Consider the following 21554-nt stretch of genomic DNA (forward strand, 5'->3'; position numbering starts at 1 on the left):
AAACAAGGATCACTATGCAAAAGAGTATTTGGGTGGACAGACCACACCCAGGCATGGTCCAGAAGAATCAAGACCATATGCCCCCAAATCAAGCAGTTTAAAGCAGGATAAATTTTTAAATGTACAAATAAATTAATAGTACTATAGCAACATAACCAGTTGACAAAGTCAATTTGAGCTAAATGCATTCATTCAGGCCCTCTCTCTTTTCTTAGGAAGAAACTCCTCTTCCCAAAACAAGAGCATCTTCATGTGTATAGTTTGAAAGGTGGTCTTATCATCATGTAAGTCAACCCCAAACCTAAATACTTACTGTCAATCTTCCTGTATGCTGCTTACTCCCCCCAAAAACAAGTGAGAGACTAAAGCATAAGTCTAGCCAAATTAACAAATCTGCTCACTACAAAGGACATGCTACAAAGCTGAGGTAGAGAAAATTAAGTTAGGCATCACTAAGTGTCCTTTTTTCTTTTGCTTCATTTTTTTGCTTTCGTATTCTCATAATTACCCTTCACAGAACCTATTCATAGAGACACTGAATTTTCAAAGAGGAAAAAAAGTTCCACTAGAATGCTTTGGTTTTTGTCTATGGCTAGCTCTCATGCTTTGACTGCATTATGGAAAAATAAATGAACTCAAGAGGTGCACCCTATATCCGCTTCCAGGACTCTGGAACTGGGCTCTGCAAAGAAAACACAAAACAAGCTTAATAAATGGTTTAATTAAATGTCTCGGCCTACCCAGATGAATGAGGCTCTAATTCATCAGCTAGTTTTAAATCTTGCTGCCTGTCTACCTCCCCAGCCTCTTGTGAGGTCAAGGATTGGGAAACTTTAAGTGGCTTTAAGTTCTTTAAGAGGAGAGCCAAAGAATTCCTACAGAATATTGTTAAATTTGTACTTTAGGGGGAAAAAGAGTGCCTTTTGTAAGATGTTCCTCAGGAAGTTTCCATCATTACCCACTCCTCCTTCTACTTGGCCCTCTTCTCCCAGCCCCAAGCCCTCCAGCACTCATCTGGGTAACACTGTTTAGTGAGATCAGTGTGGTAACCTCAGATTAGGCTCACTTTCTAATCCTCCTACGTAACAGAGCAGCCTAAAAATGGATATCAGTGAGAAGAGACTCAAGCTTCAAGTACACAGGCTTAAGGAGTAGGGAGCGGGATGAATACAGCCTGTAAATAGTGGGGCCCAGACAGATTTCTATAATTTAAAAGACCTTCTTGGTGTTATCACTGATGTTCTCCCCCATCCTTTTCCCCTTTTATATATCCTTTGTGTATGGCTGTCCCCTCAAGCAAATGGCTGATTACTACCTACTAATCACACAGACCATGAGCCCTCTCCTGGGTCACTTCTCAATCACTGCTAACTCCCTCACCCAGAGCATGGGATCTTGTGTCAGCCATAATACACGTCATCAATCATCTTCCTTGCTTAACCCTTCCTCCCGCCCTGCCCCCACCCACCTCCTATTGTTTAGATCCTCTTCCTGTGGCATAGACACCCAGACTGACTCAGTTAGTCATCACACCTCCCGTGAGTTCCTTCCATCACTGCAGCGGTCAGTTCCTGTCACTCAGAGATTTGGTTGGCTACTTCACTCCACTTGGGGTGGGGTAAGGAGCACGAACACTCATCAGCTGCGAATAGTGCCCACAGTCATGAATTTGTGGATCTGAACTCAGGGATGCTAAAGAGTATTCATATGTCTTACCCCCACCCCAGGTGCTAATAATCACCTTTAAGCATTAGGCAGCCATCTTTCTGTTTTTCAAGAAATTGTCCTGGGGAGAACTGGATTTGTAAAACTAATACATAATTCATATAGTCATTACTTTTGTCAATGCTGTTAATACAAAGAAAATGAAACAAGATTTATATCAAACCAACTGACATTACTGAGAATCAACTATATATAAAGCACTATGTGTATATATAACTCATCAGATTTACTTTCAAGGAAATTATAATTAATGGAGACAATTTCCCTCCCTCCACTCTCCCCTTAGACACACACACACACGTGCACACACACTCATCTACTAATACCTTTAACATAGGCAGAATGTGGGCAAACAAAGCCCTGTGGGGGCCCTGTGGGGTGGCATTAGTCCTGGATAGAGGAAAGATAAGGAAGAACCTGAAGAGGGAAACATTTGAGATAGGCTTGTAAAAGTGGGTGTGATTTAGATGGGCAAAAATACAAGGGAGATGGGGAAAGAATTCCACCCTAGGGGAAATACTTGGACAAAGACACCTCAACATCAAGAATCGGGGAGAATCAGCAAATAATTCAGTGTTGAGAGGAATTGGGAGCTTGATGGAATGGGAACCAGAAACAGATAAGACTACAAGGTAATCTCCAGCCGTGTTATAAGAACACTTTGAACACCGTACAATGGAGTTTGGAATGAATCTCACAGGGATCAGGAACTCTGAAAAGATTACAAAAGAAGAGAGATAGAATTACAGTTGTGTGCTAGAATGAGACAGGAAAATCAATATACAAACTCTTATTTACCAAGAAAATTAAATGAGAAAGAAGCATTATGAGGGAATGAACATCTTTTTCATGCAAACTTCATCAATATAAAATGTAATATTAAAAATTTCTTTATACCCCATAAAAATCAGAAAGAGAGACTGATTGAGACAGAAAGACTACAAGTCTAACTTTTAGATCAGAGTGATTAAAGGAGTTCTGTGCTCTGTTCTACCTACTCCATTAAATATAAAAGAGTTCCCCATTTTTAGCTCTCTATTAACCCTAGCATTATATATCTGAAGTGGAAAAATTTGGGGGATCATTTCATGCAATGTTTTACTTTTTTCTTATTATAAAATTTTTTAACTAATTAAAAAGTAACAGATAGTAATTCAAACATTATAAAAATAGATAATATTGAAGTTAAATCTCCTCCTCTATCCCAATATTCTCATCCCCAATCAATAAGTGATAAGAAGCTATTTATCTTTTGTGTCCTCAATATATAAAGTAGAAAGGAAATGAACCCTAAGAGAAAAGTTGTCTTTAAAGATTCTGAAGTCTAAATTAGTCAGTTATCTCTATTAATGAAGCAGTATAGAAATGTTGGCTAATTTAGTGTTTATTTACCAGGTACTAGCATGAATTCTACAAAAAGTTGTCACTGACAAACTGAAAGAATGCTGGGCAATTTCGGCAAAGAAACAGCCAACTGAATATATGTATCTAATTTGGCTCCTTCTAAGGCAATGGCACCCCACTCCAGTACTCCTGCCTGGAAGATCCCATGGATGGAGGAGCCTGGAAGGCTGCAGTCCATGGGGTCGCTGAGGGTCGGACACGACTGAGTGACTTCACTTTCACTTTTCACTTTCATGCATTGGAGAAGGAAATGGCAACCCACTCCAGTGTTCTTGCCTGGAGAATCCCAGGGATGGGGGAGCATGGTGGGCTGCCGTCTATGGGGTCGCACAGAGTCGGACACAACTGAAGTGACTTAGCAGCAGCAGAAACCTCACTAACACTACTGCAGTGGGGTTTTGGTTTGAAATTTAAGTATAAACACTCAAGAATGGGAGGAAAAACAGTAATATTTTTAGCAGCTGAAAATCAAATGAATAAATGATAAATGCCTCAGCCAACCAAGAAAACAAAATCCTAAACCAGTGGCACAGAGAGTAAAGAACCAACCTGATTTTACCTTCGAATTCTTTAAGTATTTTGAAATTGGTGGAGCCAAGATACCTCTGGCATTGGGGATGGAAAAGTATTTAGTGAAAAATTAACTTTACCCAAGAAAAGTCTGGCCTTTGTTCCAACTCCTGAGAGGTAGCCTCTAAACTTCTGGAATTCCCTGAGTGATAGGATTATTTTTGTTATTCATGGTGGGCCCTCAGACAACACCTGATAGTCTACACTAACAAGGTGATGCATGATGGGAGCTAACCACACAGAAAGACCATTAATGCAATTAGAGGGTTGGGGCTTTGAGCAACCATATGGGCAATGATTCATGCCTAAGTAATGAAGCCCCAACAAGAATTATCAACACTGAAGCTCAAGCAAACTTCCCAAGTCGGCGATACTCTGTGAGTATGGTTATACACCAAGCACAAGAGGTAATGCGTCCCTAAGGACATGGACGCTTTGTATTTGGAAATTTCCCAGTCCCAGATTCCACCCTATGTTTCTTCCTTTGGCTGGTTCTGATTTGCACCCTTCTGCTAGAATAAAACTACAATCATAAGTATAGTGCTTTCCTGAGTTCTGTGAGTTGATCTATCAAATTATACAATCTAAAGGAGTCTGTGAGAATCTCCAAATTTATCATTATCTGGTCTGAGTGAGGACAGTCCTGGGGACCCCAGAGCCCACAGCTCATGTCAGAAATCTTGGGCAAACTAGACAGTCTTGAAGAACTGTACCCTTAACCTCAAGTTTTGCCTAACTGTGGGTAAAGGAGCAATGATATGTTGAGAAGATGAATTCTGATTGAAAAATGTTTAGAGACATTAGAATTTTAGGTCTTTCCTTACTCTGTGTTGCTGGGTAGTTGCACTCACTCCAGTTCTAGATGTTTATTCTTCAGAAAGAATCAAAGGATCTCTGGACTTAGGGACTCTGGGCAGTTGAATATAGCAGTACCTTGAAAATAAGGGAATTAAGTTAACAGGCATTTGGAGTGCTGAGACCCCAAGTCCTCCTCTGCAACTTGACTCTCCAAAGCCTTTATCCTCCATTTAGGAGACTACAGACACTTCCCTGACCCCCGCAAGTAGATCTGATCAGTCCAAGAAGACACAATACAAAAATCTGGCACATCCAGATCACCATACAATGACAGTCAGGCCTACCCACACACTCTGAGATTCAATCAGCTTTCTAGTCTCCTACTCCTAAATATGATCAGGCAGTTAAGGACTAGCAGAAATTAAAGAAAAACTCGAATTTGGATAACAGTCCCAAAGGAAGCAAACAAAAAACTTCAACCTGGAGGAAAGAGACTATGCAAGGAGAAGATGATTTGGTGAAAAATAAAAATTATCAGAGATAAGATATTATATCCATGAAACAAAAACAGAATCTTATTTTTAAAAAAATAAGAAAATATTAGAAAATATAGAATATATAAAAATAAGAAAATATAGAAAAAAGAACAATTTGGAAAAATAAAAACATGATAGCAGAAAGAGAAATTTTAATATAATGGCTGAAAATAAAGTTGAGGAAATCTCACAGAAAGTAAAGCAAAAGATAAATAGACAGAAATTAGGAGAGGAAGATAATCAGGGACCAATCCAAGAGGTCCAAGAATAGGAGTCCCTGAAGGTGAAATGAAAAAGAAAGGAAAATATCATTAATAAAAATCTTATAAGAAAATGAAGGACATGAGTAAGAAGACCCACTCAGTGTATGAAAATAGACACACAATAGGACACTTTATTGAAATCCAGAAAACTAGGAAAATAAGATTTGGGTTAAAGGTAGAGGCATATGCAAAGAATTATAAATTAGATTAATTTAGATCTCAATAGTAACTATGATATTGTGATTTATGGTAAGAATATCTATTTTGTCTTTATCCCCATTTCTGGCATAGAGTTCCTAAAACTCTGGAAATGTCCAAAACACAATAGCAAAGAGATCATCTTTCATTATAATATTTGTTCTTTTGTCCTTCTTCCTGAACTAGCTCCAGAACCATAATGGTGAAAGGAGTGTCTTGTTATTCTTAAAAGTCCCTTTCAACCACACCTGAGTTTACGTTAATGAGGTAACTTTCAGAAAGGATGGGGGCTGATTGCCAGGGAAACCAACCAGATTAAGACACTGGAACTTTTGGCCCCACCTCCCAACTTCTAAGGGGGAGAGAGGGGCTAGAGGTTGAATCAAACACTAATGCCTATGATTTAATTAATCATGACTGTGCAATAAAGCCCCATAAAAACCCAAAAGGACAGGCTTTGGAGAGCCACCAGATTGGTGAACAAGAATGCAACCACAGGCTAGGTGGCTGGTACATCCCAAACTCCACAGAGACAGATGCTCCTGTGCTCAGGACCCTCTGGACTTTGCCCTGTGTATCTCTTTATCTGGCTGTTCACTTGTATTCTTCAATAACCTTTGTGACAAAATGATAATCTAGTAAGTAACCTGTTTTCCTCAGTTCTGTGAGTGGTTCTAACTAATTAACCTGAGGAAGGGATTGTCTTATAGCCAGTCAGTCAGATGCACAGGAAGACAATATGGATTTGGAACTGGCACCTGAAGTGAGTAGTGAGAAGGGGACAGTCCTGTGGGCTGAGCCCTTAACATGTGGAATCTGATACTATCTTCAGGCAGACAGTGCCAGCACTAAGTTAAATTACAAGACACCCAGCTGATATCACTGAGTTGTTTTGTGTGGTAAAAACCACACACTCAGCAATGCCAAAAGTGAAGAAGATTATTGAGAATGGAAGAGACAGGCAGAAGTGTGTTTTTCCATAATAGCAACATTGGAGACTAGAAGACAATTATTTTCCTCAAGAAGAAAAAAGAACTCTAGCATATAATGGGATACCGAGAATAAAACAGTTTGATTAAAAAAAAAAATCAAATGTGAGGACAGGATAAGAGACTAGTCTCTTCACATTTAAGTTCACAAGAACAGAAACCTCCCACACACTTTTCTCAAGAGATACCAGTCTCTTTGGTAGGTACTCCACCAAAACAAAGAGGTAACCAAGGAAGAGGAAGTTAAAGGATGCAACAAAAAGGAAACCTATCACCCCAGGGTGGTAAAAAGGAGAAATTTAGAGATGCCGGCCATATACCAGGGCAAGGAAGGCATCCAATCCAGACTGGACCAGGTCAGAAGGCTCTCAAAAAGACTTCTCCAAACAGATGACAATGAAAGAAACCCTGATGTGAATGAACACAATAAGAAGAGATTTGTTGATCTAGCGGAGCACTGGAGATTGAATTAGAGACAGTTCAATTAGAGACACAGAAAACTAAGCAAATAATAACAATAAACTCTAGAAAAAAATTAAAAGGTGTATAAAATAGAATAGGAATTATATTATTCTATGTGGTTTAGCTAAAAATTGCATTTACATATTCTTAATAATAACACTAAATGTTGATGTAATCCAAGTCACAACATGTTTTTGCATGAAGAACTGGGGTAAGAATTGTGTGTGTGCACCCATGGGCATGTGTGGCCTTGTGAGAGAAAGTAAGAGAGGGATGGAATGGGGAAACAAGCTAAATAAATTCTTATCTTTCATAGTGAGAAGTCAATAGATAAAAGTAAGAGAAAAATACTCAGGAAGTAGTCATGCCATTCTATTGTTCTAAGACGAAGGTACTTACCAAAGAATCAGCTGACAGATGAAAATGGTTGCCTCTAAGAATTGGAAATGGAAAAGAAAGTCTAGAGGCTGCTGTTTATCCAAAATCCCCAAGCTACTTGACTCTAAACTATTTGTGTATAAGCATACAAATTTAAAATACCTAGATTAAAAAATAAAAGTGTTTCTTAATTGCAGGACAGGGTTTTAATCGACTCAGGTACATTGAGAATTTCCAAATAAGGAATAGGAATATATGACTTATTTGACTATGAAAATGATTACTTTTGTTTGCTTGTTCTGGGTAGAGAATGGCACAACACTGGACAGGGTACTCAGTTACAATGCTAAGTTTAAATTTGTGCCTACCCACCTGTTAAAACACCCTATTTTAAAAGACAAAATGCTTATTGTGACTCAGTTCAATAATAAGGTTATATTTGTTTCATTCAAATAATTCCTTTAAGTACGTGCTTCCTATAACTAAACCTTATCTCATGATGAAGCCACAGATTAAGGGACCAAGCTGAAGATAAGGTTATTTCATTATTTGTCCCATGAATAGATATGTTCTAGAGTGAATAACTATTATTTCTGACAACAACTGAATCAGACTAAAATACAAAATCATGAACTGAAGCCAGATCTTTCAACTAATATTACATTTGTTAGTACCATTCATGCTGCAACTTGAGAACACATCAAACAACTACCCCACAGTACTATTCTTTCATCAACAGAAGGCATTTTACAGGTGATGAACTCTCATAAAGACCAAGATTTTCAAAAGCATTCTTTCCTATTCATTATTATTTCCTATTCACCCTAACTTCCCAGACATGCAAAAAAGATTTTCTTTAGAAGATTCTAATGTCAGATTTAAAAATACTAATGGAGACAGTAAGAGCTCTTAATATTTAATGGTCTGATGTGATCACAGATTCTCTCTCTGAATGTTCTTTAATACAGAAAGAATAATTAAAGGTCTGGTATTATATCTGCTTTTCAAAGAAACAATTTCAGCAAGGTAAAATTTTTTCAAATATTTTACAATGGTTTTGCTTAAAATGAATCAAGTTTATTAAGTACTGTTAAGTATTTCTGTCCATCCAGTCATCTAAATTGAAGATTGGTATCCCTGATAAAGTATGACTTGCTCCAACATGAACTGTTGCTTTAAAAAATAATTTCTAGAATAAATAAAAGTTCTACATTATGGACCTGCAAAGAAAAATAAAATATATATTTCTAGTAAAAAAGAGATAGAACAAAAATAAATAGGGGCTTGTACTATGTATGGGTAGGCAATAAAAGCATAGGGCATGGACAAGCTTAAGCTTTTTTCTTAATGAATTATTCATTCTCTTGCTTAAGAAAATAAATAGCAATAATAGAAAGTGCTGAGTAACAGCTAATGGCTTAAAAGCCTCTAAAAAGAACCTGGCAGATCCTTTAAGGACTCTAGAAACTTAGATTGAATACTACCAGATGCTCTGTCAGATCTTCCCTTCAGGAAACAGAAAAAAAATATTTTATCTTTTAATGTAGGTTGTCTCCTCTAAATCCCAGGGAGTACAAGGGACAAAATGCTGAATATTATAACAGATCAACCTATACTCTCTCCCAACTGCTTGAGAGCTAAAGCCTAATAAGTTGAAAGCAAAAACCCTCCAGCCCTTAGATTTTATCACTTACCACTAACAAAGTTTAGCTGTGCTGTGGGAAGAGAGCAGCAGGTTCCCAGAGAGGTCATCATTTCCAAACCTTTCACTTCTTGCTCTCCTTAGTAAGTCTTGGATAAGACTTTATCATCAAGCACATGAGAATCTGGCAGTCATCCAAGACTCAAGGGTCATCCAGATGCTTTAAAGCCAACTAAGGGCTTTATTTTAATTTTTCCTATCTTTCCTTCTTAGCAACAGTTAAAATTGATAGGACACTCCTAAACAGTTGTTTCTTCTCCATCAAGCAGAAAATCATCTTTGTATAATTTTTCAATTAAGACTTCATGATCATATAATACATCACATGACACAGCTATTTTGGGTCTTACTTAGTCATTTACAGCTAAATACAAATGAATCTCAGACATATTATGCCTGTCACAGCTTCTGTTCATTGTGCCCTTTGCCCAGATCCTGTCATCATTAACAGTTCCCTATGAGTCATTGATTTGAATACTCAATGTCTTTTGAATGAATTTCTTCAACAAGAAATGTTACTTCATAGGTTTGAAAATGAACAATCCAGAATATGTCATCAATACAGCTGACAACTTTTAGAACAAGAGTATTTGGAATGACCTTTAATTAAACTAGTCTCTATAATGTGGGAGTTTTATTTCATTTTTAAATAATGTAAAAACACAAACATCTGAGAAAATATGGCTTTTCTCAGCTTCCATCATAATGTGCAAAGTATCATGAAGAAAACAGATTTAGACAGATTTATAAGAAAGCAGAGGAATATTTTGGCCTGACAGTTTTATGTATACCATAGTTTAAGGGGAAAAAGGTATTTAATGGGCATCTCACTTTGACACTCTCTTGGTGCTGTGAAAAACAAGTGAGGCAACACTTGTTGACCCTCCCCCTTCCAGGAGCTTCAGGCCCAGGAAAGGAAGAACTAGCAGTTTCTGTGTGGACTTACTTCTCAACTGAACTATAAAGAGAAAAGGTTGCAGAAAAACTGTTCTGAACATAAAGAATAAGTCTGTACTATTTTTCCATTTTTTACCAGCTTTATTGAGATACAACTGGCATATAAAATTGTATACACTTAAGTGTATGTGAGGGCTTCCCTGGTGGCTCAGATGGTAAAGAATCTGCCTGCAATACAGGAGACCTGGGTTTGATCCCTGGGTTGGGAAGATCCCCTGGAGAAGAGAATGGCTACCCTCTCCAGTATTCTTGCCTGGAGAATTCCATGGACAGAGGAGCCTGGTGGGTCACAGTCCATGGGTCACAAAGAGGCAGACACGATTGAGTGACCAAGCATGCACACAAGCGTATGTGATGATCTGACATATAAATATTGCAGAAGGATAACCACATAAGGTTAGTTAATACACCCATCAACTCACATAATGACAATTTTGTGTATGTGTGGTGAGATCACTTAAGATATATTAGTATTAAATATAGTCACAATACTGTCCATTAGATTCCCAGAACTTAATCATCTTATACCTGGAAGATAGTGCCTCTAACAGCCACATTCTACTTTCCATTTCTATGAGCTTGGTTTATTTCAGATTCCACATACAAGTAAAACCATATAGTATTTCCCTTTCTCTGTCTGACTTTTATCACTTAGCTCTCAGGTCAATCCATGTTGTCACAAACGGTAGGGTTTCCTTCCTCTTATGGATTATATATATATACACACACACACATTCATGTCACACTATATTTATCCATTCATCTCTTGATGAACACAGATTTTTCCCATGTCTTAGATATTGTGACCAATGCTGCAATAAACTTGGGGATAGATATCTCTTCAAGACAGTGATTTCATTTTCTCTGGATATATACTCAGAACTGGGATCACTGGATCACACAGTAGTTCTGTTTTTTGAGAAACCTCCATACTGTTTTCCACAGCAGCTACACCAATTTACATTCCCATCAATAGTGCACAACAGTTGCCTTTTCTCCACATTCTCACCAGCATTTGCTGTCACTTGTCTCTTTGAGAATAGTTACTCTAATAAGTGTGAGGTGATAGCTCATCATGGTCTTGATTTGTATTTCCCTGATGATTACTAACATTGAGCAACTTATACCTGTTGGCCATTTGTGTATCTTCTTTGGAAAAATATCTACTCACGTTCTCTGCCCATTTTTAAACAGGATTATTCAGGGGGGTTGCTATTGAGCTGTATAAGTTTCTTATATATTTGAGATGTTAACTCCTTATCTAATATATGGTGTGCAAATATTTTCTCCTATTCCATATACTACAAAAACTTTTTCCCAGTTGGGTATTCTTGACTGCCTTGTCAAATATGACTCAACTCTGCCCTCCAGTGAGTAAGCACCAGCCCCGCCTCCCCCACAGGCCATGAACATGGCTTCAGGGGGCCCTAGCTCCACCCTCCAGCAAGTCCACACCAAGTCCTATCCCCTCGGGGCTGCGTGACCAGCCACAGGGGGACCCAGCCCCACTCATCAGCAGGCCAGCAGCAGCTCCATGCCCCCCTCACCAGACGACACAGCCCACTGCACAGGAAGCCTACCCCACCCTCCAGCGGCACTGAAGCCACCACATGAGGCATGACCCTGCCGCCAATAAGACCAGGGGCCAGCCTGACCTCCCAAAGCACCCACTGTAATCAGCTCCAGCACAACAGAAGGGAAACACATCCCACATTGATGGCAACCCCAGAGTGTACAGCTCTGGTGACCAGAGGGGAGGGTTTCTGGGCCCCAAAGCACATCCCCTCCATAAGGCCACTTCTCCAAGATTGAGAAACGTAACCAAGCTACCCAACACACTGAAATAAACACAGAGAACTGGGCAAAATGAGGAGATGGACAACTATGTTCCAAACAAAGAAATGAGGCATAACCTCAGAAAAACAACTAAATGAAGTGGAGATAAGCAATCTTTAAGATGATTATTTATTTGTCAGGCAAATTATAGATTTTCATTTCTTTGTGGTTGGAGTTTTACTATTTTTCTTTGGTCGTGTCGTATATTGCCTGACACTTCATGATCCATGCAACTTTACCTTGGTTTTTGTGCATTTGAAGGAGGAAGCACCTCTTCCAGTCTTTATAGTTTGATTTCAGTAAGTAAAGATCTTCTCCTGTCTATTCCTCCAGTTGGTGGAATAACCTATAGAATCACAGTTATGTTGGGCTAGAGCTGGTTATGAGGTTGTTGCTGGGTATGCAGTGAGATCCATGGTCAGCGGGCTTGTTATCAGGGTCTCAGGTGGATGTGGATAATGCCTGGTGCCTCTAGTACCTTATTCAGTAAGTATATTGAGTAAGTAGTGCTCAGACAACTGTTCACTTCTGAATCCACAGTGGGGTCTTCAGACAGTGAACCTATTACAGGTGTGTGGCAGGTGTGGTCTCTAGGAAGATTGCCACCTGGTCATTGGATGGGTCCCTATGTGGGCAGGACCTATCGTGAACCTCAGCTGAGAGGGGCTGAAAGCAAGCCCCAGGACTGTTTCAGTTTCCAGAGCCAAAACTGAACTCGGCAGACCTGTCTCTGCAAACATAGGTAAGTCTTCCACCAGGTCCCTGAGCAAGCTGGCCTGATCTCTGACTGTGAGTAGAGGTACTAAAGCCAAGTATAGGACCCTTTCAGGATCTCCAAGAGTTTGGACAACAGGGCCTGCTGCCTGATCTCCATGCCGGCAAAACTGCTGGCAGACTGTAAAGGCACTGGAGTAAAGGGTCCTTTCAGGATCTCCAAGGGCACACATGGGAGTGTCTCCTGTGCTGGGACCCTAGGGCCCCAGGACTGTCAGCAGACTGGCAGACTGTGGCTGCGAGGAAGCTAAAGCCATGTATAGGCCCTTTCAAGGTCTCCTAGGATCCATATGAGAGTTTCTCCCGCCTGGTTCCTATGCCAACAGGCTTGCTCTTGGATTGCGGCTGGCATGGGACTAATACCTAGTCCAAGGCCCTTCAAGGATCTCCAGGGCACAGATGAGAGTATCTCCTACCTCATCAAGTCTCTGTACTTTTAAACTAGTTTCTGAGTCTATTGTTGGTAAGTCACTCAGTCGTGTCCAACTCTTTGTGACCTCATGGACTGCAGCACACCAGGCTCCCTGTTCTTCACTGTCTCCCAGAGTTGGTTCAAACTCATGTCCATTGAGTTGGTGATACCATCCAACTATCTTATCTTCTGTCACCCCTTTCTCCTCTTGTCCTCAATCTTTCCCAGCATCAGGGTCTTTTTTAATGAGCTGGCTCTTCACATCAGGTGGCCAAAGTATTGGAACTTCAGCATCAGTCCTTCCAATGAATATTCAGGACCGATTTCTTTTAGGATTGACTAGTTTGATCTCCTTGCAGTCCAAGGGATTCTCAAGTTTGTCATTGCTTTCCCTCCAAGGAACAAGCATCTTTTGATTTTATGGCTGTAGTCACTCTCTGTAGTGATTTTGGACCCAAAGAAAATAAAATCTGTCACTACTTCCGCTTTTTTCCCCTTCTATTTGTCATGAAGTGATGGGACCAGACATCTTGATCTTAGTTTTTTAAGGTGGAATTTTAAGCCAACTTTTTTCACTCTTCTCTTTCACTGTAATCAAGAGGCTCTTTACAGAAAGAATAATTAAAGGTCTGTCACTTTCTACTATAGGAATGGTGTCATCTGCATATCTAAGGTTGTTGACATTTCTCCCGGTAATCTTGATTTCAACCTGTGATTCATCCAGCTCGACGTTTCACATGATATACTCTGCACAGAAGTGAAATAAACAGGTTGACAATATACAGCCTTGATGTAAACCTTTCCCAACTTTGAACCAGTCAGTTTCATGTAAGGTTCTAACTGCTGCTTCTTGACCTGCACACAGGTTTCTCAGGAGGCAGGTAAAGTGGTCTGGTACTCCCATCTCTTTAAGAATTTTCCACAATTTGTTGTGATCCATCCACACGGTCAAAGGCTTTAGCACGGTAATTGAAGCAGATGTTTCTTCTGGAATTCCCTTGCTTTCTCTATGATTTATCAGATGTTTGCAATTTGATCTCTGGTTCCTCTGCCTTTTCTAAACCCATCTTACACATCTGGAAGTTCTTGGTTCACATACTACTACAGTCTAGCTTGAAGGATTTTGAGCATTACCTTGCTAGCATGCACAATGAGTGCAACTGTACAGTAGCTTGAACATTCTATGGCCCCAGGGCCATAGAATTGTCCTTTGGCAGGGGTACCATACCCTAAACTGAAGGATTTTAAGCTTATATTTATATTTAATATACTTATATTAAATAATACACTTATTTAATACTTATATCTCATCTATTCCACTCAGATCTCAAAATGCTATCAGCATGACCTTAACTTTAGTCAGGAGATTGGAATCTGATCAGATCTGAAGGAAAGACTGAAAGATATTATTGAGGGAGGTTAGTTCATCAGTAAACATCACTCTATAGCAGGATTCTTCTACCTTGCTATTATTTACATTTTGAGCCAGATAATCCTTTATTATGGCTTCCCAGGTGGTACAGTGGTAAAGAATCTGCCTGCCAATGCAGGAGACACAGGAGACATGGGTTCAATCCCTGGGTTGGGAAGATTCCCAGGAGAAGCAAATGGCAACTCAATCTGGTATTCTTGCCTGGAAAACCCCATAATCAGAGGAGCCTAGCAGGTTGCACACTCTTTGGGGGTTGCAAAGAGTAGGACATGACATAGCAACTGAGCATAGCACAATATTGTATAATAAAGAGCTGACTTGTGCATTGTAGCACGTTCACCACCCGATGCCAGTGGCACTCCCACCTGTCCAGTGACGACAATCAAAATGTCTTTCAGTTCAGTTCAGTTCAGTCGCTAAGTTGTGTCCGACTTTGCAACCCCATGAATCGCAGCACGCCTGGCCTCCCTGACCATCACCAACTCCTGGAGTTCACTCAGACTCACGTCCATCGAGTCAGTGATGCCATCCAGCCATCTCATCCTCTGTCGTCCCCTTCTCCTCCTGCCCCCAATTCCTCCCAGCATCAGAGTCTTTTCCAATGAGTTAACTCTTCACATGAGGTGGCCAAAGTACTGGAGTTTCAGCTTCAGCATCATTCCTTCCAAAGAACACCCAGGACTGATCTCCTTCAGAATGGACTGGATGGATCTCCTTGCAGTCCAAGGGACTCTCAAGAGTCTTCACCAACACCACACTTGAAAAGCATCAATTCTTCGGCGCTCAGCTTTCTTCACAGTCCAACTCTCACATCCATACATGACCACTGGAAAAACCATATCCTTGACTAGATGGACCTTTGTTGGCAAAGTAATGTCTCTGCTTTTGAATATGCTATCTAGGTTGGTCATAACTTTCCTTCCAAGGAGTAAGCGTCCTTTAATTTCATGGCTGCAGTCACCATCTGCAGTGATTTTGGAGCCCAGAAAAATAAAGTCAGCCACTGTTTCCACTGTTTCCCCATCTATTTCCCATGAAGTGATGGGAACAGATGCCATGATCTTCATTTTCTGAATGTTGAACTTTAAGCCAACTTTTTCACTCTCCTCTTTCACTTTCATCAAGAGGCTTTTGAGTTCCTCTTCACTTTCTGCCATAAGGGTGGTGTTATCTGCATATCTGATGTTATTGATATTTCTCCTGGCAATCTTGATTCCAGTTTGTGCTTCCTCCAGCCCAGCGTTTCTCATGATGTACTCTGCATATAAGTTAAATAAGCAGGGTGACAATATACAGCCTTGACGTACTCCTTTTCCTATTTGGAACCAGTCTGTTGTTCCATGTCCAGTTCTAACTGTTGCCTTCTGACCTGCATATAGGTTTCTCAAGAGGCAGGTCAGGTGGTCTGGTATTCCCATCTCTTTCAGAATTTTCCACAGTTTATTGTGATCCACACAGTCAAAGGCTTTGGCATAGTCAATAAAGCAGAAATAGATGTTTTTCTGGAACGCTCTTGCTTTTTCCATGATCCAGCAGATGTTGGCAATTTAATCTCTGGTTGTCTGCCTTTTCTAAAACCAGCTTAAACATCTGGAAGTTCATGGTTCACATATTGCTGAAGCCTGGCTTGGAGAATTTTGAGCATTACTTTACTAGAGTGCGAGATGATTGCAATTGTGTGGTAGTTTGAGCATTTTTTGTCATAGCCTTTCTTTGTCTTTGTCTTCTTTGTCTTTAGATAGTGCCAAATGTTTCCTAGGGTTACAATCACTCCTGGTAGAGAACCGCTGCCTTATATTGAGACTCACAGTTGACATTCCCCTCCCACATACCCAGAGCTTCACATCAGCTTCTAAAATATTTCAAAATTATGTATGGGTGAATATATATAAATCTATAATCTGTGTTTGAGTTAATTAACCATCTAGGAGCATAGTGTAGTTTGGCTCTTCTCAACTAAAATTATTTTGTTCTTTACAAGATCCAAACTTAAAAAAAAATTTCTGAAAAACACCATCTAAAATTAAAAGTATCCATCCTCCCAAAATTTAAAAATTGAAAAAAAAACTATTTAACATTATCTACGCATTGGAAATGAAGTGAAGTTTGCCTTACTTTACACAATTCAAAATAGACGTTCTTTCTCAATCAAGAAACAATTTATTATCTCAATCATTATCATGATCATCTAAAAATCTCATCATATATAATCAAGAGAGGTAAGAAAGTCAAGCAGATTTTCCTGAGGACACCTCTGAGGTTCTGGCCTTTAAGAGATGTGCATCAAATGTCAGTTTGAAATGTGGAATTTTATTACCTTTCACCTCGTTAAGTATTTTTAATGTCAGTTTCAAATTAAAAGAGTGCCTCTTTGCATGTAAGAAAAACACTTTTAGAATGTATGTACATATGTGTGTGTCTGTATACACTCTAAAAGTATTTTTCTTACCGTCTGGTGGCTCAGACAGTAAAGAATCTACCTGCAAAGCAGAGACCTGGGTTTGATCCCTGGATTGGGAAGATCCCCTTGAGAAGGGCATGGCAATCAATTCCAGTATTCTTGCCTGGAGAATCCCCATGGACAGAGGAGTCTGTGGCTGCAGTCCATGGGGTCATAAAGAGTCAGACACAACTGAGCAACTATGCCTATATATATATATAACTGAACCACTTCACTGTACTGCAGAAATAATGAACACAACCATGCAAATCAACTACATTTCAATAAAATAAATTTTCTTTAAAAAAAAGAAAGAAAAGCTCTATTATGAAAACTATACAATTTCAAAGTAGAAAGGAACCTCAGGAGCCATCTATTAACCTCTTATCCCAGGAAGGGATCAATACATCAAGATTCCTGGTACATGATTAAGGATAAAGAAAGATGGTTTTTAAGATGGTTCACTTGTGAATCAACTAGAAAACTATCCAAATCTGCTGTTATAACTTTTACCCATTGGTCTAACCTTTAAAGAAAACAGAATTTTTCTTTCTAATTCATCAGTTTCCATTCAAAAGTTCTGGGCTCTTTCCTCATCTGTGTAGTTTTAAGCCCCCATATATTCCTAAGCCTCACTGGTGTCAGGAAATGAAGTAGAAAAAGCTTCCTAAGAGAGATCAGTCACTCAGTCATGTCCGACTCTTTGCGACCCCATGAATCGCACCACGCCAGGCCTCCCTGTCCATCACCAACTCCCGGAGTTCACTCAGACTCACGTCCATCGAGTCAGTGATGCCATCCAGCCATCTCATCCTCTATCATCCCCTTCTCCTCTTGCCCCCAATCCCTCCCAGCATCAGAGTCTTTTCCAATGAGTCAACTCTTCGCATGAGGTGGCCAAAGGACTGGAGTTTCAGCTTTAGCATCATTTCTTCCAAAGAAATCCCAGGGCTGATCTCCTTTAGAATGGACTGGTTGCATCTCCTTGCAGTCCAAGGGACTCTCAAGAGTCTTCTCCAACACCACAGTTCAAAAGCATCAATTCTTCGGCGCTCAGCCTTCTTCACAGTCCAACTCTCACATCCATACATGACCACTGGAAAAACCAGAGCCTTGACTAGATGGACCTTTGTGGCAAAGTAATGTCTCTGCTTTTGAATATGCTATCTAGGTTGGTCATAACTTTCCTTCCAAGGATTAAGCGTCTTTTAATTTCATGGCTGCAGTCACCATCTGCAGTGATTTTGGAGCCCAGAAAAATAAAGTCTGACACTGTTTCCACTGTTTCCCATCTATTTCCCATGATGTGATGGGACCGGATGCCGTGATCTTCGTTTTCTGAATGTTGAACTTTAAGCCAACTTTTTCACTCTCCACTTTCACTTTCATCAAGAGGCTTTTTAGTTCGTCTTCACTTTCTGCCATAAGGGTGGTGTCATCTACATATCTGGGGTTATTGATATTTCTCCCAGCAATCTTGATTCCAGCTTGTGTTTCTTCCAGTCCAGCGTTTCTCATGATGTACTCTGCATATAAGTTAAATAATCAGGGTGACAGTATACAGCCTTGACGTACTCCTTTTCCTATTTGGAACCAGTCTGTTGTTCCATGTCCAGTTCTAACTGTTGCTTCCTGACCTGCATACAAATTTCTTAAGAGGCAGATCAGGTGGTCTGGTATGCCCATCTCTTTCAGAATTTTCCACAGTTTATTGTGATCCACACAGTCAAAGGCTTTGGCATAGTCAATAAAGCAGAAATAGATGTTTTTCTGGAACTCTCTTGCTTTTTCCATGATCCAGCAGATGTTGGCAGTTTGATATCTGGTTCCTCTGCCTTTTCTAAAACCAGCTTGAACATCAGGAAGTTCACGGTTCATGTATTGCTGAAGCCTGGCTTGGAAAATTTTGAGCATTACTTTACTAGCATGTGAGATGATTGCAATTGTGCGGTAGTTTGAGCATTCTTTGGCATTGCCTTTCTTTGGGATTGGAATGAAAATTGACCTTTTCCAGTCCTGTGGCCACTGCTGAGTTTTCCAAATTTGCTGGCATATTGAGTGCAGCACTTGAACAGCATCATCTTTCAGGATTTGAAATAGCTCAACTGGAATTCCATCACCTCCACTAGCTTTGTTCATAGTGATGCTTTCCAATGCCCACTTGACTTCACATTCCAGGATGTCTGGCTCTAGGGCAGTGATCACACCATTGTGATTATCTGGGTCCTGAAGATCTTTTTTGTACAGTTCTTCTGTGTATTCTTGCCATCTCTTCTTAATATCTTCTGCTTCTGTTAGGTCCATACCATTTCTGTCCTTTATTGAGCCCATCTTTGCATGAAATGTTCCTTTGGTATCTCTGATTTTCTTGAAGAGATCTCTAGTCTTTCCCATTCTGTTGTTTTCCTCTATTTCTTTGCATTGATTGCTGAAGAAGGCTTTCTTATCTCTTCTTGCTATTCTTTGGAACTCTGCATTCAGATGTTTATATCTTTCCTTTTCTCCTTTGCTTTTCACTTCTCTTCTTTTCACAGCTATTTGTAAGGCCTCCCCAGACAGCCATTTTGCTTGTTTGCATTTCTTTTCCATGGGGATGGTCTTGATCCTTGTCTCCTGTACAATGTCACGAACCTCATTTTATAGTTCATTAGGCACTCTATCTATCAGATCTAGGCCCTTAAATCTATTTCTCACTTCCACTGTATAATCATAAGGGATTTGATTTAGGCCATACCTGAATGGTCTAGTGGTTTTCCCTACTTTCTTCAGTTTAAGTCTGAATTTGGCAATAAGGAGTTCATGGTCTGAGCCACAGTCAGCTCCTGGTCTTGTTTTTGCTGACTGTATAGAGCTTCTCCATCTTTGGCTGCAAATAATATAATCAGTCTGATTTCGGTGTTGACCATCTGGTGATGTCCATGTATAGAGTCTTCTCTTGTGTTGTTGGAAGAGGGTGTTTGCTATGACCAGTGCATTTTGTTGGCAAAACTCTATTAGTCTTTGCCCTGCTTCATTCCGTATTCCAAGGCCAAATTTGCCTGTTACTCCAGGTATTTCTTGACTTCCTACTTTTGCATTCCAGTCCCCTATAATGAAAAGGACATCTTTTTGGGGTGTTAGTTCTAAAAGGTCATGTAGGTCTTCATAGAACCGTTCAACTTCAGCTTCATCAGCGTTACTGGTTGGGGCATAGACTTGGATTACTGTGATATTGAATGGTTTGCCTTGGAAACGAACAGAGATCATTCTGTCGTTTTTGAGATTGCATCCAAGTACTGCATTTCGGACTCTTTTGTTGACCATGATGGCCACTCCATTTCTTCTGAGGGATTCCTGCCCGCGGTAGTAGATATAATGGTCATCTGAGTTAAATTCACCCATTCCAGTCCATTTCAGTTCGCTGATTCCATACCCCTAACTCCTTTCAAACACACCCAATGTCACCTAGTTAGCATTTTCAAAAGGGATGGACTCTTTATCTTAGATCCGTTTATCAACTAATCATGCAGCCTTCACCAGCATCATCCTCTCTCCAGAGACTTAACTGAGCCTCTACCCTTCACCAATATCCATTCATCAAGGAGTGATGCTTATTTCTACTCAGAGGCTATTGGAGAGGCATAAAGGTCATCTTCCTCACCTACATACACCCATTTGGAGATACTTTACACTATAGCAGAGAATAATTAATATCTTTGATTAAGAAAAGAGGCTAAAATCAAGTCACACTCAATTTACCTGTATTCTTAGGAAAAACTATGTAGCAGATGCCCAAGTTCTCATTCTTATCTTTAGAGTTTTCTCATCCACTTAAGTGAAAATCAAGTGAGCTCCCAACAGTTAAAACCATCACCAAAAACCATCCTGTCTTACTCTGAACACTGAAAAGTTTTTAGTATAAATAATTTTGCTAATCTGAGACCACTTCTTTTTTGTACTAATTTTTAAGTCTCCAGCCCTATTCAAGTCAATCATTTCAGAGCTAAATTTGCAAATGATACTACTTTTATAAGATAATGTAACAGCTGAAGACTCATTAAAATTTTCATTGTGCCCTGCAGTAGAATTCTGTTCTTTTCCCCTCCTTCCCTGTTCATTTCCACTTGATTAATCCCAGCTCCCAGCCAGCCAGTCTTGGAGAAGATCCTGCTCCCCTACCCAATCCCCACTGCTAGCTCTGGTGTGCCAAATACTAATTCTTACTCATGCAGTGGCAGCTCCTCTATTTTGAGAAGCTTTTCCTCGCCCTCCTCCTCTCCTGTATTACAGTTTGGGGGAGTTACAAGGCCAGTGATTTACACAGGTACTAGAGGTACCTGACACCACCCAGAATAAGCCTACTCTTTTGGCACTTTTCTGCACATTTTCTGACAGTAGGTATCCTCTGCAGTCCTGCAAGGAATTCTTTTCAGGACCTTGAGGTTTTTCTGCCTCAGCTCCTAATAGGCATTAAACCAAATATTTTGCCCAGATTCATCCTACCCCCACTATGGAAGCCTCGCTTCCTCCAGGAGTATCTCATAACCCAGGATCCTAGGAGAGTTTGTTTGTTTGGTTTTTGTGTTTCTGTGGAGTTGCCATTGCTCTGAGGTTAGCTGGTACCATTTATTAAGTCTCTAAATCTCAAACTATGGGCTTCCTGAAAACTACCTGGAAGCAAAATGCGAATGAGAGATCA

At 40.0% G+C, this 21554-nt stretch overlaps 1 protein-coding gene across 4 annotated transcripts in view; it reads right to left on the reverse strand.

The window, feature by feature from the left end:
* The window catches only part of AKAP6 (A-kinase anchoring protein 6), a 497045-nt gene that overhangs the window by 391267 nt on the left and 84224 nt on the right, over positions 1-21554 (reverse strand). Inside the window, exon 1 of one of the 4 annotated variants that reach the window (XM_044933229.2) lies at positions 9018-9035. The exons of 2 other annotated variants lie outside the window; for them this stretch is intronic. The gene's annotated coding sequence lies outside the window, so the exon portion shown is untranslated. Of the gene's footprint in view, positions 1-1468; positions 1580-9017; positions 9036-21554 lie in introns of those variants that run through there. One more of the 4 variants, XM_044933228.2, reaches the window with a different exon arrangement.

Source organism: Bubalus bubalis, chromosome 20 (genome assembly GCF_019923935.1).
Source record: "Bubalus bubalis isolate 160015118507 breed Murrah chromosome 20, NDDB_SH_1, whole genome shotgun sequence".
Lineage (NCBI taxonomy): Eukaryota > Metazoa > Chordata > Mammalia > Artiodactyla > Bovidae > Bubalus > Bubalus bubalis.